General features: G+C 41.6%; 1 protein-coding gene across 18 annotated transcripts in view; it reads left to right on the top strand.

Annotated features, from left to right (window-relative positions):
• Window positions 1-4,753: 4,753 nt before the first annotated feature.
• setd5 (SET domain containing 5) overlaps window positions 4,754-20,796 on the top strand; it is a 208,767-nt gene continuing 192,724 nt past the window's right edge. For 7 of the 18 annotated variants that reach the window (XM_038812431.1, XM_038812429.1, XM_038812423.1 and 4 more), the window contains exon 1: window positions 4,754-5,219. The gene's annotated coding sequence lies outside the window, so the exon portion shown is untranslated. Of the gene's footprint in view, window positions 5,220-6,734; window positions 6,895-20,796 lie in introns of those variants that run through there. The other 11 variants (XM_038812424.1, XM_038812430.1, XM_038812425.1 and 8 more) reach the window with 11 other exon arrangements.

Raw genomic sequence — 20,796 nt, 5'->3', positions numbered from 1 at the left:
ATGCTTTTGATGCAGTATGTGCTATTAGGGGACATGTGCTGGCAAGAATTTAAACCTAGGGCTGGCTAGTGTAAACTGGTCTTGCATAAACTTGTGTGTTTACTGCAATAGCTGTGGTGTACTGTACCTTATACTTGTGATTTCTCTTGCCTAGCTATTGTATGTTATCAAGTGTAATGAATACTTTTACAGCAATATGTTTCTAATGGAAACAATATCCATGGAAGGATCGGCTTGCCATGTCTATTCATGTTTGGGCAGTCTTCTGTGACTCACTCACTGCTGTAAAGCTCAGTTGCCATGGCAGTAGTGTGGAGTTCAGACTCCCAACCATTGTGCTCTGATGTCATGTAAAGCTCGACAATGTGAAGCTGGCAAAACTGGTGGCAGTGTGCTTCAGCCATAGAATATATTGCATCTTTGGACACGGTTCTCACAACAGCAATCATATTGAAAGGTTGGAGCAGAGACCATTTTATTTTCTGCAGATGAGTGGGGGTGGGAATGGAGGTGAAATTTGATGGGATACTCCAGTCCGGGCAACACCCTGCATTTCCAGAATCTCAAGAATATCTTCCTATCTCTTGCACTATGATGCACCTATAAAGAACGGAGATGAGAATCTTAGCGTTATATTTTATTTGGTTGTACACAAATTATGAAGATTGCATTTCTACCTTTTTCCATTTTGTGAAAAACCAATTTCTGAGAGAAATTTAATAATTGATAGTGCTTGAAGTTTCAAATATGTAGCAGTTTGGGAAACACTACGGCACAAAACCCTAGGAGAAAAAAGAACACTAGAATCATAGAATTTACAGTGCAGAAGGCAATTTGGCCCATCGAGTCTGCTACCCAAGCCCACACCTTCACCCTATCCCCAACTTTCTTTTTTTTTTAAACACTAAGGGCAATTTAGCATAGCCAATCCACCTAACCTGCATATCTTTGGACGGTGGGAGGGAAAGCTATGCAGACACGGGGAGAACATGCAGACTTTGCAGACAGTGACCCAAGCTGGGAATCGACACTGAAGCGGTGAAGCAACTGTGCTACCAAGTAGAGGGGATGAGTGGCTAACCATACAGAATCAACTTTGTTCATTTGCTACAGAATTACTCAGTACTATATTTAAAAATTACATAGCCAGGAAATTGCAAAACACATTGCAACATCAGGGGAGTGGTACGGTAATTTGATTTTCCCATTCTCAGCTTTACTATTGTAGAAGGCATTAGCCAACAACTAGGATTTCAAGCTTGCAATACCCAAAGTATTCCAAGTTTCACAGTATTGTACCAGGAACAACTATGCTTCAGTGAGGGTGTAAATGTTGACTGCAAAAAGTCTGAAAAGCAAATACTTGTGTCTTGACACCCACCTTTGATGTCTCATGGACAAACTTTTGGTGTGGAACTGTAGATGGAAAGTGAAATGATCAGTTTTTCAAAAATAACATGGGAGATTTATTCACTAAAATCTATAAATGCTTTCATTGTAAATCATTTGGGGCACAGGAGACTTCAGCTCAAGAAAATATTTTTACATGATTTTATCAACTATTCTGGCTTTCAATATTCTGCCTCAGCTTTGATTGGTATTGCTTCATCATTATTACTGCAGTCGTTCTATTTTGCCAAGAGAATTCCATGTTTTTTGCTGTTACTCATGGGTCAGATGAATTGCAAGATGTATGTGATAAATGAACATCTTGGTCGTTTTCTGCTGCCAATTTCTGTAATGGGGCCTATCTGGAACTACGTATGTGAAACAGCAGTATCTTGTGCTTCTCAATACTCACATAAGACAGCGAATGATTGTGTGAAATACTATGCATTGGAAATGTTAATTTGCAGCAGAGTTCATTGCAATAGCAAATTCCCCCTCTAAGTCTGTTAGTGCCCTGGAAATACACTGGCGGCAGTAGTGTTATGTGCCAGTTTCGAGGCAAGTGCACATACCTTTGTCAGCATCAACAGGGCCGAGGTGGAGATGTTTCACAACTTCAAATTCCTTGGGGTATACATCCCCAAAAATCTGTCCTGGCCCGCCCACGCTACTACCAAAAAATCTCAACAGCGCCTATACTTCCTCAGGAAATTCTGTATGTCCACATTAACTCTTACCAACTTTTAGATAACACCATAGAAAGCATCCTATCTGGCTCCATCACAGCCTGGTATGGCAACTGCTCGGCCCAAGACTGCAAGAAACTTCAGAGTCGTGAACACAGCCCAGTCCATCACACGAACCTGCCTCCCATCGACGCCTCCCCCTACCAGGGCAAAGCAGGCAGCATAATCAAAGATCCCTCCCACCCGGCTTACTCTTCCAACTTTTCATCAGGCAGGAGGTACAAAAGTCTGAGAACATGCACGAAGACTCAAAAACAACTTATTCCCCACTGTTATCACACTCCTAAACGATCCTCTTACGCCTTTACCTGATTTAACAAACCCCTGTATGCTTCACCTGATGCCAGTGTTTATGTAGTTACATTGTGTACCTTGTGTTGTCCAATTATGTAGTTTCTTTTATTTTCATGTACTTAATGATCTGCTCACAAAAAAATACTTTTCACTGTACCTCAATACACATGACAATAAAATTTCATACACTCCATCTACAGTGAACATGTATTTCTCGAAAGGACTGGACCTCGTTGATTTAAAGGGTTCAATTTATCAAAAATGACCTATTTCTCTTTTCCTTCCAAGAGTTCATAAAATCATAAATTGCAGCTAGAATTCAGAAACTATAGCTTGAATCAGGTTTGTAGTATATGAGTGTAGTGGACTATTTATGAAGGGTTAGACAATTTCCTCGATAGGGATGTGACCACCATAAAATCCACTTTCCACAAGGGCTCAAGTGTCTGGATAATAAAAGCAGTAAATACTAGAAACACACAGCAGGACTTGGCAGCATCTGGAGAGACAAACAAAAGTTAACATCCATTTTTTGTCAGCACTTCTCTTAGGGATGGGGTCAGGCAAGTTACCAGGCATTGAAAAATAATTATCCCTCCCGTATGAAATCAGTTATGATTAAAGGCCATGGACCTATAACAAACTTTCTCCATAGATGCTGCCAGGCATTTCCAAATATCCATTCCGTTTGCCAATAATTTGGTAACCAGGGTTGTTCTGAGCTTAGACTGCAAAATTCTAAACACCTATTACCTGGAGGAATTGTTTTCCAAATTAACTTGACCTGCAAGATTTGAAAACTAGCACAATCTAGTGACAAAAACAAGAGTTCCTAAATCCTGGAAATTTCTGCTTCTTTTGCCATGCATGCTATCAGCCAACGAACCAGCTCATGTCAAGATTGCTCCGGGAGGGAAACCAGCACTAAAGTCCTGAGGGAGAAACAAGGAGCGAACCTGAACTCATCAGTCTAATCAAATCTTCTCGGGAGTCTTATCAATTGTGATCCTTTTCCCTAATTTCTTCCTTTCATACGTGTTCCCAATTTGTTCTTTTTTGCATGGGAACTGTTCCCTATTGTGCAAAAGGTCCAGTAAATAATATAGGGGAAATGAAGATATTACGTGCGTGCCAACTTGGTGCTAGACCCAGTGGATTTTCAGAGAGACGATCCAAAAAAAAATCGATCACGCAAAGGGAAGGCTGACTGAAGGGCGGTTTTTTTGGGGTGGGGGGGGGAAGGAAGAGGATGTTTACTGGCATCCTGGGTTGGGTGTTGGTCAAAAATTAGATCATTCGATGAATGAACGAAGCGCCATCCCCAGCGGACATGACGATTCTGGAACCTTCTCTGGCAACTCCCTCCCCTGCACCACCCCTCCCCCCCAAAAAAAATATTTCGACCCTTAAACTTGTCGACTAAAATAATTCACCGAGGAGAAAAATCTACATTAAAAACACCAGTAAAGGGTCGGGCTCCTACTCGAAAGCTCCACCCGAGATGGGCTCCCCGCCCCGGTCGGCGCCATTTTGTTTTTTAAAAATAAAACATTTCGCCCGCGCTCATTAATCGATTTTTCGACGCCAACCCGACACAGTATGTTTTAAAAGTGCATTAAAAAAAAAATCAAACCATCTCAGTAGCATGCAAAAAAAAATATATGCGGAAAGCCCAACACAGCGCCATGAAATCGACGGTCCGCGCCGCCGCCATCAGAGCGACCGTCGATCAGGTTTTTTATTTTATTTTTCAACAAAACAAATGCTTTTGAGTTTCGCAATCCACAGCAAGCAAAACGGAAAGCACTCAGACGTCCGTTGGTGGCTGACAAAAGAGGTTTTTGTCTCGGGGTTTTTTTTTGGTACAGAAGCATCCACCAGACAGACGTGCCGTTAACCATCTCCTTCCCGCGCGCACTCCTCGCCGTCTCTCCCTCTGCCCGCTCAGCTCCCACACTATCCCAGCCACCGAGCGGCTCGCACCCCTCCCTCAGCGGGGAGACGGGGCGTGGCCTAAGTCCCTGATTGGCAGGGCCGTACTCCTGGACTGGCACCTCTGCCGGCCAATAAGAATGGGGCCCTGAGCGAGGACGGGTTCCAGATTCTCCAATGGCGACGGACGTGGGCGGTTCCCCGCCCGCCAGCCAGCTAGCTCGCTCCACTCTTCCTCCACCCCCTCGCCTTGGCGGAGGCGATGTTGACCCTTAACCCCGCGTTGCACGGCCTGCCCCTGTGCGCGGGCATCGGGGACCCCGTGTCTTTTGTCAGGGCGGCCCGCCATTTCCCAGCGAATTGGGGGGATGGGGGAGGGGCGGCGACGGCGGAGGCGCTCAGACTGGGGCCAGTGCTGCTGAGCAGGAGACGGCCCAGCTGCAAACAGAATCAATTGTCACCCTTATAATGAATGTTTACCTGAGGGGAAAAGTCCCAAAATAACAACAGAGCCTTATCCTGCCTGCCTTCACATCGGACCACTTTTTTGCTTTAAAAAAAAAACCCTATTTGGTAAATCGTGAGTGATCCAAACTCCCCTCCCCCTTTCCTCCACCCCCAGCACACCCCCTTCTTTTTCCCACCCCCCCTGCAACGTCAGTCTCAAAGGCTCGGATGGTGTGCTCAGGAAAGTCCCAGGCTCTGTTGTAGGCCTGATTTGATGAGCCCAAAGTTTTTGTTTTTTTACATTAAAAAAATAAACACACAAGGCAAGAGAGAGAGAAAGAGAGGAAAAAAGCACCACTAGAAGAGGGAGAAGGCAGCCCTATTCAGAAACGATTATTGAGAGAAAAACCGGTGAGTTTTCCTGTTTATAATCGGGTTGCCAAGCAGTTTTGATGGCTTTATTGGTGTTGGTGATGATGGTGTTTACATGATGAACACTGCGCACTTTGAAAACCTGGGATCATTATAAACCGATTTTCAAACATCCCTTTCCATGTGAACCTTTGGATAATTGCATTTAAGAGATAAGCAAGTAGGCAAATATGTGGGATTTCTATAGACGTCTTCCACCTCATGTAACTTATTCATCTCTGGCATTTTCTTCATTAGAATAACATAACAAGGAAAGCCAGAGAGGTTGGGCCCCATGGTAGCACTGCAGCTGGGAGGCATTATCCAATCCTGGAGTTGGTGCTCAGCTATTTTTCCCTCAAAAATCATCTGCATTCAACATACTAATTACCATAATGCTAAAAAGCTTAAGCATTTTTCAACACATTGGATCACTAAAACATACTTCTAAGTTATGTTGTGTCACAGTAATTAGAAAATAAGATGGAATATTTTGGACTTTGCTGTTCTATAATGTCCAAATAAGATTATGGCACACAGTTTTTGGTCTCTAGCTTGCATAAGCAACGATACTCTCGTCAGAAAGTGGCAATTCTGAAGATTTACAATGCTGGATTTTGTTGTGTTTTGGGCATCTATAGGAATCGATTATTATTATTTGTTTTGGATGTATCAAGCAAAACAGATTTTTGATGGCAAATCTTTTATGAAAAAATGTAGCACAAGAGGACATGGCCTCTGTAACACATGGTCCAGGGTTGAATCGTCTTGTAGATGATGTTTACTTTAGTTTGTCTGCCTAGCTTACATTTCATTGTAGTTTCACGATAAATTCAAAGTTAATTTTCATTAGGATTCATCATAGGATATAAGAAGCTACATTGGGACGGTAGGAGATGTAGAGTTGAAAATATCTTGGTTGTGGAGAAAATGAAAGTGCTTTGTTTTTTAGTTGGGCGGGTGAGATCTCCGGTCATAAATTCATAGCCTGAGTTTTAATGGTATCGAAGTGTTTTAATATTTAATACCAGAACATTTTCTGTTTATTCGTCCACCGTCTAAAACTTAAGACATTTTAAAAAAATCAGCAAACATCCTTTATTTTTGTCTATCCATACAAGTTTGAGAATGATTAACCCTTTAAAAACTAAAAAAAAAACTTCGGTCGCGAGTCTTAGTAACATTATATATGTAATTTATGGTGTGATGGTTGCCCTATACCTTCATTATACCTATGTTTCAATGAGGCTTCACAATAAATTGCTGTAAATTCAACGCCTCACTGCATCACCAGGAAGCCAGATATTGTGTCTTAAAAGGACGATCTCCAGACCAAGAAGCCTGATTGCTAGTTCTAACTTTGTATCTAAATTATTGTTTTAAACACAGGTTTTGTCTGATTTAGTGAACTTCATTTTCTTGCCGTGTAAAATAATCCTGATAATCCATACCCCTAAACTCTGACCCAGTTATTTACCCTTAAATCTGCACAGAGGTAACTTGTGCTGTGGGTGTGTGTGTGAGCGAGAAGGGGGTGGGGGAAGGGTTGGTAGTCTGCTCTTACTGTGTGTTGGTTTTGTCTGAAGGTTTTTTAAGGTTGGTCTTCGAATGGTTATTTGAAACTTATTTGTTTTTATATCGAATTTTTGGAAATTGTTTCAGTGATAATCGAAAGGTAAGAATGTGCATTAGCACGAGAGGTTTAACGTGGAACCGTGCTTATTTTTAGAGTGTATATCATCAAGATCTGCCAAAGATTTCGATTAATTCTGTGATTTTTTCCCCTTGTCTTAACTTCCAAAGCTATATCTGATGTATTGTTTTATTTAAAGTAATGCAATCCACATTAGCGGTCGAGAATGCATAAAATCGATAATCAGGACTTTGCGTTTAATCACAGAATTCATAAAGAGAGAAAACAGGTTGGTGTTGTGATCTTATAGTAGAACTAGTTATTAGTTCGGGAGAATCCTGCTTTGTACACGAACAAGCTTGCTAAATTTGGCGTTAGCGGAAATTGAGTCTGAGGCTTTGAAGTTGGGGCAAGGCCCGGTATGTCTGGGAAGCCAGGATTACACTTCAGGGGTTTCAGTCAAATATTTGGCGCGGAACAGTCGATACAACACTTAGATTGGTCTTCTGTTTCTTTGGATAAGGGTGGTAAAAGTGGTTTTGTTGCGTTTATTTTGCTATATAGAGGTCAGTGGTGAATTCTCCCATATTGTATTTTTAATGAGAAAGGGGGAGGGGTAGAGCTACCACGTACTGCATACTGAAATAGAAATGCTCCGTATAGTGAATAAAATAATCTGCCTGCTTTTAGTGCATGTAAACTGTCTTATAACTACATTATGAAGTGTTAAGATGAGTGTACTGAAACTGGTGATTGATTTTCGTAAGGACGATTCGGAGAATTCCTGTAGAAGAGGAGGGGGGGGGAGGGGACTGATTTTTAAATCCTTAAATCCAGCTACATCAGTCCCAGCTCTTCGATAGATCCAAATATTGGCGTTACCAAAAATGTTTTTATTTCCTGATTGAAGAGTTTGAGTGAGGGGCAATAGTAAAGACGTATATGATTCATACTTTGGAAGTTGGATTATCTTTTAAAATAGCTGTTTTGTGGATTGCACCCGTGAAGCTTTACATGGCAGGGTTGTGAAGCAGAAGCTTTCAATCCGAGCAATATTACGAGATTTAGAAGGTTCCTATTTGAGGCGAGCATTCTGAGTCCCTAATGGATCATATGCTAAAATTCATCATTTGTTCCACGTTTATGATTAGGATAAATGTTTTGCAGTTTGGTTAAAATTATGACCAACCCCACCGTTTCGTTCGCTTCTTGGCCTGATGTTGTGCATTGGTGAATTTTAGTTGTTTTGACCCTGGCCCAAGTTTTTAAAAAACGAATTTGGAAGTTAAATTGGGTCTGATATGTCTCAGTTAGACCCTCTAACCTGTTAAAATTATAGATTACAAACATTTACATTTTGTAAATTGGCGATTCTTTATTTTCATTTTGGGTGATTAGAAAGTACAAAAGAGACCTAAGTGAATGGCTTTGTGGCTACGGGACAATCCCTGTAGTTACTTCGATTGTGTTGCAGTTTAGGATGTGGGGGAGGGGAAGCAGCGCCTGTGTAGAATGCCACTTCATTGAGACACTAGTGAAGGTTGCGATGCATTTCTTCCAGTCACGGGTTGAATTTGCTCTCGGGACTAAAATATTTTGGCAGATTTGCATAGTTTAGGCAGTGTTTTATGGTGTTAGGAAATCGATTTGAATGTGTAATTAATCACTATTGGTGAAATATTTTTGAATGTGTTTCTGATTACGTTCCCTTTGTGGGGTTGCTAACGCTTAAAGTGAACGTGTGACGTGTCTATTTATACACACGAAATAAAATATAATATATTTTGGTGAAGCTCCACAAGTAAATAGTTGCGTGGAGGAAACTGGCTAATGCCTTCAGTGAAATTTGATCTTGCATGAGGTTCCCAAGAATATTAATGAACAGGCAGATGGTCGAGCTGTGTTCGTCTGAGTGAAGACTTTGTTTGAATTTTGGGCACGCCAATAAAAATGGTGCACCTCTGGAACATTAAACCGCAAAGAAAAATACATTCTCACCTATTTCAAGTAGAACAATGCGGTAAAACGGTACAATGCAAATTAAACGTTAGTTTTTTTGTTTCAACTTTAGTGAGCAGATTGACGCATTGGATTTAGGAAATGGCTTCATGCACCTTGAAGGATGCGATTCGCAGATTGATAAGGCAAATTGAGTAGTAGATTTATTCTGAACAACAAAAAAAGCACATTTGTGGAAAAAGAGCAAGAGATTATATATATTTTAATGTGATAGGCTACCAAATATATGTTTTTTGTATAGCAATGATTCATTTATCGGTGGCGGGCCACATCAAGCCTGGGGCTGGACTGCTTGATTATCCCAGCTTGGGATACGCGAATCTTGGCTAACTTAGCTTGTACAGTTTGTGCTAATATTTCCATTAAGAAAACGGTTAAATGTTATTGATTTAACATAATTGTATAGGAGTTGATTATAGTGTGAGAATCGTTCTTGCCGTTTATGATTAAGAGAAACCCTGTTAAGGTTTCATCAGAGGCTAAACATTGAAGAGTGAGAGCTGGCTATTACACAATATCATTGTACAATAATAAACCCAAGTAAGCCCTTTTGTGAAAATGGCTGCTGCTGTCTGTGATCTGGCTGCATGGGTGGCTTCTGTCCTGTAGCTGGCCTTCATTAAGTAAAGAACACTACTAAGAAGCTTTTGTGTAGTTTTCTGCAATATCTACTTTTGTATGGTACTCTTGAAACAAAATATGTAGATTTAGGAAGCAAAGGCTCCCGATTGTAAAGTTCTTTAAAAAAATTTAGTATTGGTCAAGAAGCTCAATATTACGTTGAACCTCATTAGTTGTATTTTGTTGGATATGTAATGGAAGTTGAGTTACGTGCTGCAGGTGCTTTCATTCTCTTAAGTGCGAATATTATGTGTGCAAATCCAAACAGCAGTTGTTCAGATTCGAAATTGTGAAGCCTTTTGTCTGCAGGCACGGAGTTTGGTGAAGAAGGAAGTGGGGAGGGGGTATAAAACAAATGGAAATGGAATTTTCTGAAATTATACTGCAGTGATGTCCCCCACAGCTGGCCCTTAATTGCTTTTACATGTCGTAATAACTGAAATTGCAGCAAAAAGGATAATTACCATTGTGGATAGGTTTTCCTTATGCGTGGAGCATTTCCGATTGACTGCTAATTTAATGGGTAAAGTCTGGGACCAGAGACATGGGCGCAGTTTGAAAGGCTACAGCAACGTTTGCTCAGAGGCAGGGCCAGCACCTCCAGAGCTAATATGCAACAAACACAAGGCAGCCATTTTCCTAACTTTAAATCACAAAAGATCACTGAGATTACCTTTTTATTGCAAATAAGAAACACCCTTTATAAAAACTTCACATATTTTAATTGTAGGATTAAAATTAATAAACGACAAAACACCAACATAAGGTATTGCCAGTAAATTTATTTAATTATTGCGCTTAATAATGGAAATGTTTCTAATGGGAAGTAATGTGACTCCCTGGGTAATAGTTTGAGAAATGACTGTAATGGACTAAAATACATTCTGTGTTAGTTTAGTCTTGTATCATGGCGTGCTGACAGACCGCAGTTGTTGTAACGTTAGGTAATTGGTTCAAGTTGCATTTCCTTCAGTCTCTTTACGGATTTATAGTGAGAATATGCGATTGGAGTTCTTTGGCCCCGTTTTCTTCAGGAGTTGGAGTGATTGCAATACTAATGACCCCTTTATCAAGCAATGGACAGCTTGCTTTTTGATTTGCTGAACTCACGTTTAGTGAAACGTACAAAATAAAAGTAAGAAAGCAATCGCCTTCCATAACGAAATCGTATAAACTTAATTTTATGATTAGGGGATTCTGGCATATCATTTTCAATATGGTCTTGTTTAAACATGGGTTCCACTGATACTGACATACCGGAAATAACTGTTGAAATACTGAAAGGCTTACTCCACGTATTCAAATAAGATCAGCAAACCTCTCCTTTTTTGGAGAACTTTATACCCGAAGATCAGTTAAGATGTTTGTCTCGATCCGACGCTGTAGCAAAGTGTGAAAGAGTATCTTTAAAATCGCAATCTTTATAAAAGTCGCTTGCTGGCTACCCTGTTGCAGCTGGGAGAGTCATTTTAAGGTTTGTTGTTGCCAGAGGTGTGTCGCCTGTGGCGAATTGTGCGCCACCGCCCACCGTTCATGCTTGTCCAATATATTTGATAGAAATACCGTACCAGAAGTGACTGAGGCACTTTGAAAAACGAAGCTGACATGGAGGGGAAGAACGCCCTCATTTCCAAGGCCTACTAAATTATATCGACATGTCTCGAATATCACTGGCTCCAGTCCTATAATGCATCTAATTAGCTAAGAGAGCAGGGAGATATTCAAAGGACAGCAGGGGAAGCTCTGAATTAGGGACGCCATTTTTGACAGGGATGTGTGCACGTATCCAGAATAGTTTACAAAAAAATGTATCAGACAACATGTTTTTTATGCACGAAAAATGGTGGTGAGCGCTGTTCATGCTTTGAATTTGCCAGTGCGATTGCAAGTCTAATGTGACATTGCAACCAAGGAAAGGAATGCAGGGCGTGCGATTGCTCAAACAGCCTGTGCCTGGAGGTGGATTAATGTGCTCCAAGAGATTGCATCATCCCCGCTCCCACTGGGCCTCTCAAACCTTTTCCAGCTGTAAAGCAGCCAAAAATAAACCAATTATGAAACTGCACAAACATAGGCTGCTGGTTCTATTGTAAGCGTTCTTGCAGCCCGTAACAATGTAGAGCTGTAGTCAACAGTGCCCCCCACCCCACACACACGCGCATTACTTTTTATTTTTTAATTTTTCTTTTAAGAAGCCAACACTTTAATAGGGTCAGATTTAACTGCACATAAAATATTTTCCAGCAACCAAATGTACTATGCTGTGACTTGTAATTCACCGTGATGCAGTTAGTCTCATGTTCACACGTTATCTATCGAAGTAGAAGGGAATCGCTCCAGTTTGGAGAGATGAAGCATTCTTGCACTTCCCAAACACGAGCTGACTTGGGAGAGAATCATTAACACTGTGGTAGTACAGTATGATGTTTGCGTGCTGACGTTCCGACACATGCGCACAAAACAGCAGTTAATTTTATTACCATGAACAGCAGTACAGTATTTCTAAAATCCTTCCTGAGAGAGGGAGTACCGATGGGATGGATGGATTTTGGGGGTGGGGGGGCATATCTTAGATTTATTTAAAACATTTCCCCTGCGTGCCTTGAACTGCAGAAAACCGCATTTATGCAGTATGGGTTGACATCGACTTTTCCAGTCTGAAACCCCGAGTGGGGAGATTGTTGTCATTGACTCTTGTCTGCACAGCCACTTCAGCATTACTGGACGTGGAAACCACTAAAGCATGCCGTTGTGTGTGCATCCTGAAAGTGCAGGAAAGTGTTAAAAAGAAACTGAATTCCTAAAAACAGCATTTATTCCCACCGCTGCCATGTGTACTATCTGCAGTGCTAAAACGAGATGATTTCAGCCTTCGAGTTGCTGTGTAAATGATTACTGCGAGGCGTCCAACTCGAAACACCCTATATTTAACAATTTTCCGTTCCCCTGTTGTAGAATGTGCTAAGTCTGGATTCTAACAAGGACGAGCTTCAGGGTATTTACTTAAAAACTAGCTTATTTACAGTGTACATAGTAGGTCACGAGGAAGGCACATCTCCCCTCTAGGCTGCCCACAGTACCTAGCATATTACTGCCTGATGTCAGTGCTACATCATCATGTACATCAGATTAGCATAGCCATTTTGTTAACCCTTTATACTACAATGCCACACAATCCAATTTTCGACAACAATATGAAACTATATCTTCAAATTTCAATCTTGGGGCTGGTTTAGCTCAAATAGCTAAATCGCTGGCTTTTAAAGCAGGCCAGCAGCACGGTTCGATTTCCGTACCGTCTCCCTGGACAGGCGCCGGAATGTGGCGACTAGGGGCTTTTCACAGTAACTTCATTGAAGCCTACTTGTGACAAGTGATTTTCATTTCATTTCATTCATTTCAACTATTTACATTACATTTGTCACAAAATCACATAATCTTTGCACCTTAAAAGGAGGTCATTTGGCCATTGAGTGTGCACTGGCTCTCTCAAAGAGTATTTTACCTAATCCCATGCCCCTGCCTTATCCCTATAACCTTGCACATTCTTTATTTTCAGATAGCTATCCAATTCCCCTTTGAATGCCTCGATTGAACCTGCCTCCACCTCCCCCTCAAATCCGTTCCAGACTCCAACCACCCTCCAGGTAAAAAATTTGTTCGTTCCATCACTTTTGTCAATTATTTTGAATCTGCCCTCTAGCTCTTGTTGCCCCCTTGAGTGAGAACTGTGCATACCCCTTAAGGTCTTGAATACCTCTATCAAGTCTCCTCTCAATCTTTTCTTCAAACCTCACCAATTTATCCTTATAGTTACAGTTCTTTATCCCTGGAATCATTCTTGTGATTCTCCTCTGTACTCTCTTCAATGCCTTCGCATCCTTCCTGAAGTATGGTGCTCAGAACTGGACACTGCACTCCAGATGAAGCCTAACTAGTATCTTGCACAAGTTCAACATGACCTCCTTACTCCTGTATTCAGTGCCCCATTAACAAAGCCTAAGGTACTATATGCTTTATTTAAAAAAAATATTTTTAAAGTTTAGAGTACCCAATTCTTTTCTTCCAATTAAGAGGCAATTTTGCGCGGCTAGTCCACCTAGCACATCTTTGGGTTCTGGGGATGAGAGCCACGCAAACATGAGGGGAATGTGCAAACTCCACACAAACAGTGACCTGGGGCTGGGATCGAACCCAGGTCCTCAGCGCTACAAGGCAGCAGTGCTAAGCACTGTGCACCCTGCTGCCCTTACTATGCTTCATTAACTGCTCTCTCAACATAGAACATAGAACAGTACAGCACAGAACAGGCCCTTCGGCCCTCGATGTTGTGCCGAGCAATGATCACGCTACTCAAACCCACGTATCCACCCTATACCCGTAACCCAACAACCCCCCCTATACATACAATGGCATCTTCATGATTTATGTACATATAACCAAGGTCTTTTTATTCCTGCACCTCCTTTAGAGTTCCTCCCTTATTTTATACAATCTCTTCATATTCTTCCTGCCAAAATTAATCACCTCGCATTTTTCTGCGTTGAACTTCATTTGCCACTTGTCTGCCCAATTTACCAACATGTCTATGCCCTTTTGAAGTTCAAGACTATCCTCATCACAGTTGGCAATGTTTCCAATCATTATATCATCTGCAAATTTTGAAATCATGCCATGAACACTATAGTCTAGATCACTAATATACAACAGGAAGAGCATGGGTCCCAGCATTGACTCCTGGGGAACTCCACTACAATCCTTCCTCCAATCTGGAAATAAAAACATTTATCTCTACTCTCTGATACCTGTCACACAACACATTTCTTATCCAAGTACCTACTTTCCTGTTTATTCCATTAACTAAACTTTTGCTCATAAGTGTTGTGTGGCACTATATCAAATGCCTTTTGAAAATCCATATGCATCACATCAACAATGTTGCCCTTATCAATCTTCTCTGTTGCCTCCTCAAAAAATTCCCAACAAGTTGGTTCAAAATGATTTTCCTTGGAGTTCCTGAATTATCCTGTACTTGTTTAAGTGACTATTTATTTTGTCCCAAGCTATAATTTCTAGAAGTTTCTCTACCACTGAAGTCAAACTGACTGGCTTGTAGTTGCCGTCTTTATCCTTGCACCCATTTTTGAACAAGGGAGTAACATTGTAAAAAATCGATAATTGGCCCTACTCTTTCTTTACACCGTTTTATTGTATATCGAAACCCTTTATGTTGGCTTTTTTTGAACTATTTACATGACTGTTCTTGCACTGCTATCATTGCTGCCCGGTTTTGGTGAGGGTGTGCTGAGATGCCTGATGAGATATTGTGCCAACCAGGAATTGTGGTTGGCTTGGACAGTGTGTGTTCATCATAAGGCACCAACAGTGGACTAAATTGGTGTCGGCACCACAGCTACCATGTTGTATAATGTGCTAAATCTGGATTACAACAGGAAGAGTTGTAGGTGTAACAGGGTATATACTTAAAAACTAGTTTATTTACGCTATTTGAAGTATGCATAGTGGATCACAGGACTAGCACATCTCCCCTCAAGGCTGCTTATCTGCTGCCCAGATGATATAGAACAAGACTGTCGGTGCTACAATCAGCATGTATATCATAGATTAGTATATTGATATGGTATTCCCAATGGAAGTTTAAAAAAAATATATAAATTTAGAGTGCGCAATTCTTGTTTTTCCAATTAAGGTGCAATTTAGCATGGCCAATCCAAAATTGGAGTTTGTACCGTTTGGCATTGTATATATATTTTTTACTGTTTTAATAAAAAGATATGGCAAATCCACCTACCCTACACATTTTTTTGGGTTGTGGGTGAGACCCATGCAGACACAGAGAGAATGTGCAACACCACATGGAGAGTGACCCAGGGCAGGGATCGAACCCGGGTCCTTGGCCCCGTGAGGCAGCAGTGCTAGCCATTGCACCACCGTGCCGCCATCAGTGTTTTACCCTCTTGCTAATTTTCTTTGTGTTTGCAACCTTAACTGGAAAAACTGTCAAATTGTGTCCACACAAATGTCACTTACTTGATTTTTACTCAAAAATCTTGCAATATGGTAAACCTGTATCAAATGCTGGTCCGCTGCCAGCTGAACTGTTGTGCCCAGTTCTGCGCACCACACTTTAAGAAGCAGGTGAAAGCAGAAGAGAGGGCACAGAAAAAATTTGCAACACTCAACCTTGGTTTCAAAAGCTTGTACGTTGCAGCTGTAAGGAAGAACAGACCAAGCTAAGAAAGTTAATTGTTTTGAGGATCTGGGAAAGAATGAATTTGAGGTCATGTTGGGATATGTCTTGATTGCAAAATATGACTCTGGGAAGGAGTGAGAACCAGTGGCATTATTGAAGCTTCAAAAGAATGAGAGAGGGAATTTCAATGGGACACTGGTCATCAAATTAAAAAAATAGATTTTGACAGGTTAGAAACTGGCAATGGGAAAGGATCATCTGTTAGCTAGCTTTTACTTATTCTCTTTCCATGAACATGAGATATCTGTTGCCATAGCTGTCCACCCCCTGCTGAAGCAATATTAAGCAGTTGTTCTGTGGATCAGATATTGCATTCGCAGTTATTATATTTTGGAATTACTGTAGTCAGTCAGTTTCAGAATTTGAAAAAGCACTCGTTAATGGTTCGTTTCTCCTATATTTTTATGTATTAGAAAATTGACATTCCTAGTGATGTATGTTATTTGAGCATCGCTGTAGCTTTGAGAAAATGTGTCACTACATTGAATGGACCAAGACGCTTCAAGCTCTATAGTTCAATTCAGCATTGAAGTTTTGTTTGTTAGGAGGCAAAATAATAATTGAGCTGAACCCTGTTCACGTTTCATCAGCTGTGAACGCAAGAATACATAAGAAATAGGAGCAGGAGTAGACCACATGGCCCATTGAGCCTGCTTTGCCATTCAATAAGATCATGGCTGATCTTGAGCTTCAACTCCATTTTCCCACCCACCCCTTAAGATCATACAAAATAGATGCAAAGTAGGCCATTTGGCCCCTCGCATGTGGTCTGCTATTCAATAATACCATGGCTGATCTAGTTGTATTGAAATTCCACGTCTCCATTTAACATAGTACAATACAGAAGGAGGCCATTCAGCCCATCAAGTCTGCACCAACCCACTTAAGCCCTCACTTCCACCCTATCCCCATAACCCAATAACCCCTCCTAAGGGCAATTTAGCATGGCCAATCCACCTAACATGCACGTCTCTGGACTGTTGGAGGAAACCGGAGGAAACCAACGCAGACACGGGGAGAGCGTGTAGACTCCGCCCAGACAGTGACCCAGCGGGGAATCGAAACTGGGACCCTAGTGCTGTGAAGCCACAGTGCTATCCACTTGTGCTACCGTGCTGTCCATAAATTTACCCCAATAACCTTTGATTCCCTTGCACAACAAGAATCTATCTACCTTGACCTTAAAAATATTCAGTGACCCTGCTTCCACCAACTTCTAAGGCAGGGAGTTCCAAAGTCGCACAACCCTCAGAGAAAAAAAAATCTTTTAATCTCTGTCCTAAAAGGTTGATCCCCTAATTTTAAAACATTGTCCCCTAGTTCTGGACTCACTTTTATAAGAGGAAACATTCTTTCATGTCCCTCATGTCAAGACCATTCAGGATCTTGTACATTTCAGTCAAGTAATCCCTTGCTCTTCTAAACTCTAGTGGAAATAAGCCCAGTCTGTCTAATCTTCCCTCATAAGCCAACCCACTCATTCCAGGTATCAATCTCGTAAACCTCCTCTGAACCACTTCCATCACATTTACATCCTTCTTTAAATAAAGAGACCAAACTGCACAAAATATTAATGATATGGTCTCACCAGTGCATTGTATAACTGAAGCGTAGCATCCTTACTTTTATGTTCAATTTCCTATGTTCCTTAATTCCCTGAGAAACTCAAAAATTGTCTATCAGCCTTAAGGCTTGGGTCACTGTGTGAAGTCTGCACGTTCTCCCCGTGTCTGCATGGTTTCCTCCGGGTGCTCCGGTATCCTCGCACAGTCCAAAGATGTGCAGGTTAGGTGGATTGGCTATGCTAAATTGCCCTTAGTCTCCAAAAAAGTTAGGTGGGGTTACTGAGTTACAGGGATAGGGTGGAGGTGTGGCCTTAAGTAGGATGCTCTTTCCAAGGGCTGGTGCACTCGATGGGCCGAATGGCCTCCTTCTGCACTGCACATTTTATTATTCTTAAATGTATTCAATGATGGGGCACCTGCAGCCCTCTGAAGTAGAGAATTCTAAAGATTCACAACTCTTTGAGTGAAATAGTTCTCATCTCAATTGTAAATGATCACCCCTTATCCTAAGACCATAAGACATAGCAGAACTAGGCCATTTGGCCCATCAAGTCTGCTCTGCCATTCAATCATGGCTGATATGTTTTTCATCTCCATTCCCCTGCCTTCTCCTCATAACCCCTGATCCCCTTAACTCCATTCAACTCCCTATGTGAAATACCATACAGACTGTATTGTTCAAGAAGGTGGCACACCGCTATTTCCTCAAGGGCAATTTGAGATATGCAATAAAAGTAAGCCTTGTCAGAAATGCCCATGGCTCATAAACAATAAAAAAAAAAAAATTTAAAGTTCCCAATTATTTTTTTCCAATTAAGGCGTAGTATAGCGTGGCCAATCCACCTACCCTGCATATCTTTGGATTGCGAGGGTAAGAACCACGCATACATGGGGAGAATATGCAAACGCCATATAGACAGTGACCTGGGGCAGGGATCGAACCCGGGTCCTTGGAGCCATGAGTCAGCAATGCTAACCACTGCGCCACTGCACTGCCGCATAAACAAATATTTAAAAAAAAGGTTTCTCATGTTTCCCATGTGAAAATGAAAATGAAATGAAAATCACTTATTGTCACAAGTAGGCTTCAAATGAAGTTACTGTGAAAAGCCCCTAGTCGCCACAGTCCGGCGCCTGTTCGGGGAGGCTGGTACGGGAATTGAACCGTGCTACTGGCCTGCCTGGGTCTGCTTTCAAAGCCAGCGATTTAGCCCTGTGCTAAACCAGCCCCTGTGTGAGAGAACAAGAATTGATCGGTGCTAAAATCTGAGGTTCCAACTGACCCCATCAATTTATATTCGTAGGGGACAGTGGTTAGCATTGCTGCCTCACGGTGCCGAGGTCCCAGGTTCGATCGCGGCTCTGGGTCACTTTCTGTGTGGGGTTTGCACATTCTCCCTGTGTTTGCGTGGGTTTCGCCCCCACAAACCAAAGATGTCCGGATAGATGGATTGGCCACACAAAATTGCCCCTTAATTGGAAAAAATGAATTGGGTACTCTAAATTTATTTTAAAAATATATATTCGTAGTAAAACAAGGAATTTCTAGGCAATACTTTTGCAAATGGGAGCAATCGTATGAGGAAGAAATGCTTCAACTGCTATTGCTCGGTTTGAAGTGCCGTGAATAGGCTGGCGTGCTGTATGAAAGCTCAGGCATTGTAACGTGCCGCCCTCTCTTACCATACTGCAGCCATTGTGCTCGACCATCCTTGAGATACAAAATCTTCAGCTCTGGTCATGCATGAATCAAGAGACCAGTGGAATATCTATCCTGAGACTATGTTCCTTGTTCTAGATTCTACAATGCGCAGAAATACTTTCTCAGTGTCCACCCTATCAAGCCTGTTAATTTTGTAGATTTTAATGAGATCGTCTCTCATTCTATTAAACTCCAGAGAATATAATTTACTCAATCTCTCATCTAGGGGCTGGTTTAGCACAGGGCTAAATCGCTAGTTTTTAAAGCAGACCAAGGCAGGCCAGCAACACGGTTCAATTCCCGTCGGACTGTGGCGACTAGGGGCTTTTCACAGTAACTTCATTTGAAGCCTACTTGTGACAATAAGCGATTTTCATTTCATTTCATTTTCAGGATACTCCACTCATCCCAGGACCAACATCGTGAACCTTTGCAGTACCACCTCCAATGCAAACATATCCTTTCTTAAATGTGGAGACCAAAACTGTGCACAGTGCTTTCAATGTGGGTTCACCAAAAGCCTGTACAAGTAAAAATAATTCTTTATTCTTGTACTTCAATCCCCAGCATGCCATTTGTCTTCCTATTTGCTTGCTGCACCTGTATGCATTCCTTTTACCAGCACAACCAATCTCTGAACATCAACACTTAACTTTTCTCACCTTTTAAAAATTATTGAGCATTTCTTTACTTATGACCAAAGCAAATACTTCACATATCCTCTTGTTGTACTCCATCTGCCATCTTATTGTTGCCTGCTCATTTAATCTGTCTATATCTTTGGGGGTCGATTTAGCTCATGGGGCTGGACAGCTGGTTTGTGATGCAGAGCAAGGCCAGCAGCGCAGGTTCAATTCCCATACTGGCTGAGATTATTCACGAGGGGCTGCCTTTTTATACTTGCCCCTTGCCTGAGGTGTGGTGATCCTCTGGTTCAACCTCCACCAGTCAGCTCTCCCCCTCGAAGGGGAAAGCAGCCTATGATCATCTGGGACAATGGTAATTTTACTGTAACTATATCTCTTTGCAGCCTCTCTGTCTTCCCCACAGCTTACCTTTCCACTTAGCTTGGTATCATTAGTCTCTTCATCTAAGTCATTAGTATAGACTGTAAATAACTGAGATCCAGCACTGATCCTTGCGGCACTCTACTATTCACTCCTTGCCAACTTGAAAAAGCCCACTTTATTCCCACTGTTTTTTTAACATGTTCAGCAATCCCCTATCTGTGCAAATATGTGGAGCACAACTGAAATTCTTTATTCTGTTTGTGTCCTGTGATGGATAGGTCTTTTGCAGCCTGAAGATACACCTGATTGATTCACTGAGGCTAGCCACTTAGAAACTGGGTTCTTGAGGTTACTGCCTGTACTTCATCCCTGTACTTCATGCCAGCACATTTAGCTTCAGGTGGCAGCTGGCTACATGAAACATTTCTGGAATCTGGTACCATATTACAAAAGCAGCTTGAAATTTCAGCCCACAGACTCGCTGAGAGGACCTTTTCATTATATGTACATTAAACGCTGTGATATTTGCCAGATTTAGTGAATTTGGTAAGTTTGAATTGCAGCTGCTGTGGTATATGTGAGCTCAGGAGTTTGCTGCACAAATATCTTTCTAAAGTCCATATCAATGTAGTTACAGTGAGACCACAGCGAGTTAAACTTAGATGACACAAATTTGGTTATGTCAAATTCGTCGACCATTCCCACTGGCAGAATAGTTAGTTCCATGGAAAGATGCCAATTCCACACTGGTAC

The sequence above is a fragment of the Scyliorhinus canicula genome, chromosome 11, assembly GCF_902713615.1.
Source record: "Scyliorhinus canicula chromosome 11, sScyCan1.1, whole genome shotgun sequence".
Taxonomy (NCBI): domain Eukaryota; kingdom Metazoa; phylum Chordata; class Chondrichthyes; order Carcharhiniformes; family Scyliorhinidae; genus Scyliorhinus; species Scyliorhinus canicula.
The sequence above is the reverse complement of the archived record's forward strand: the minus strand, read 5'-3'. Positions and strand labels throughout refer to the sequence as shown.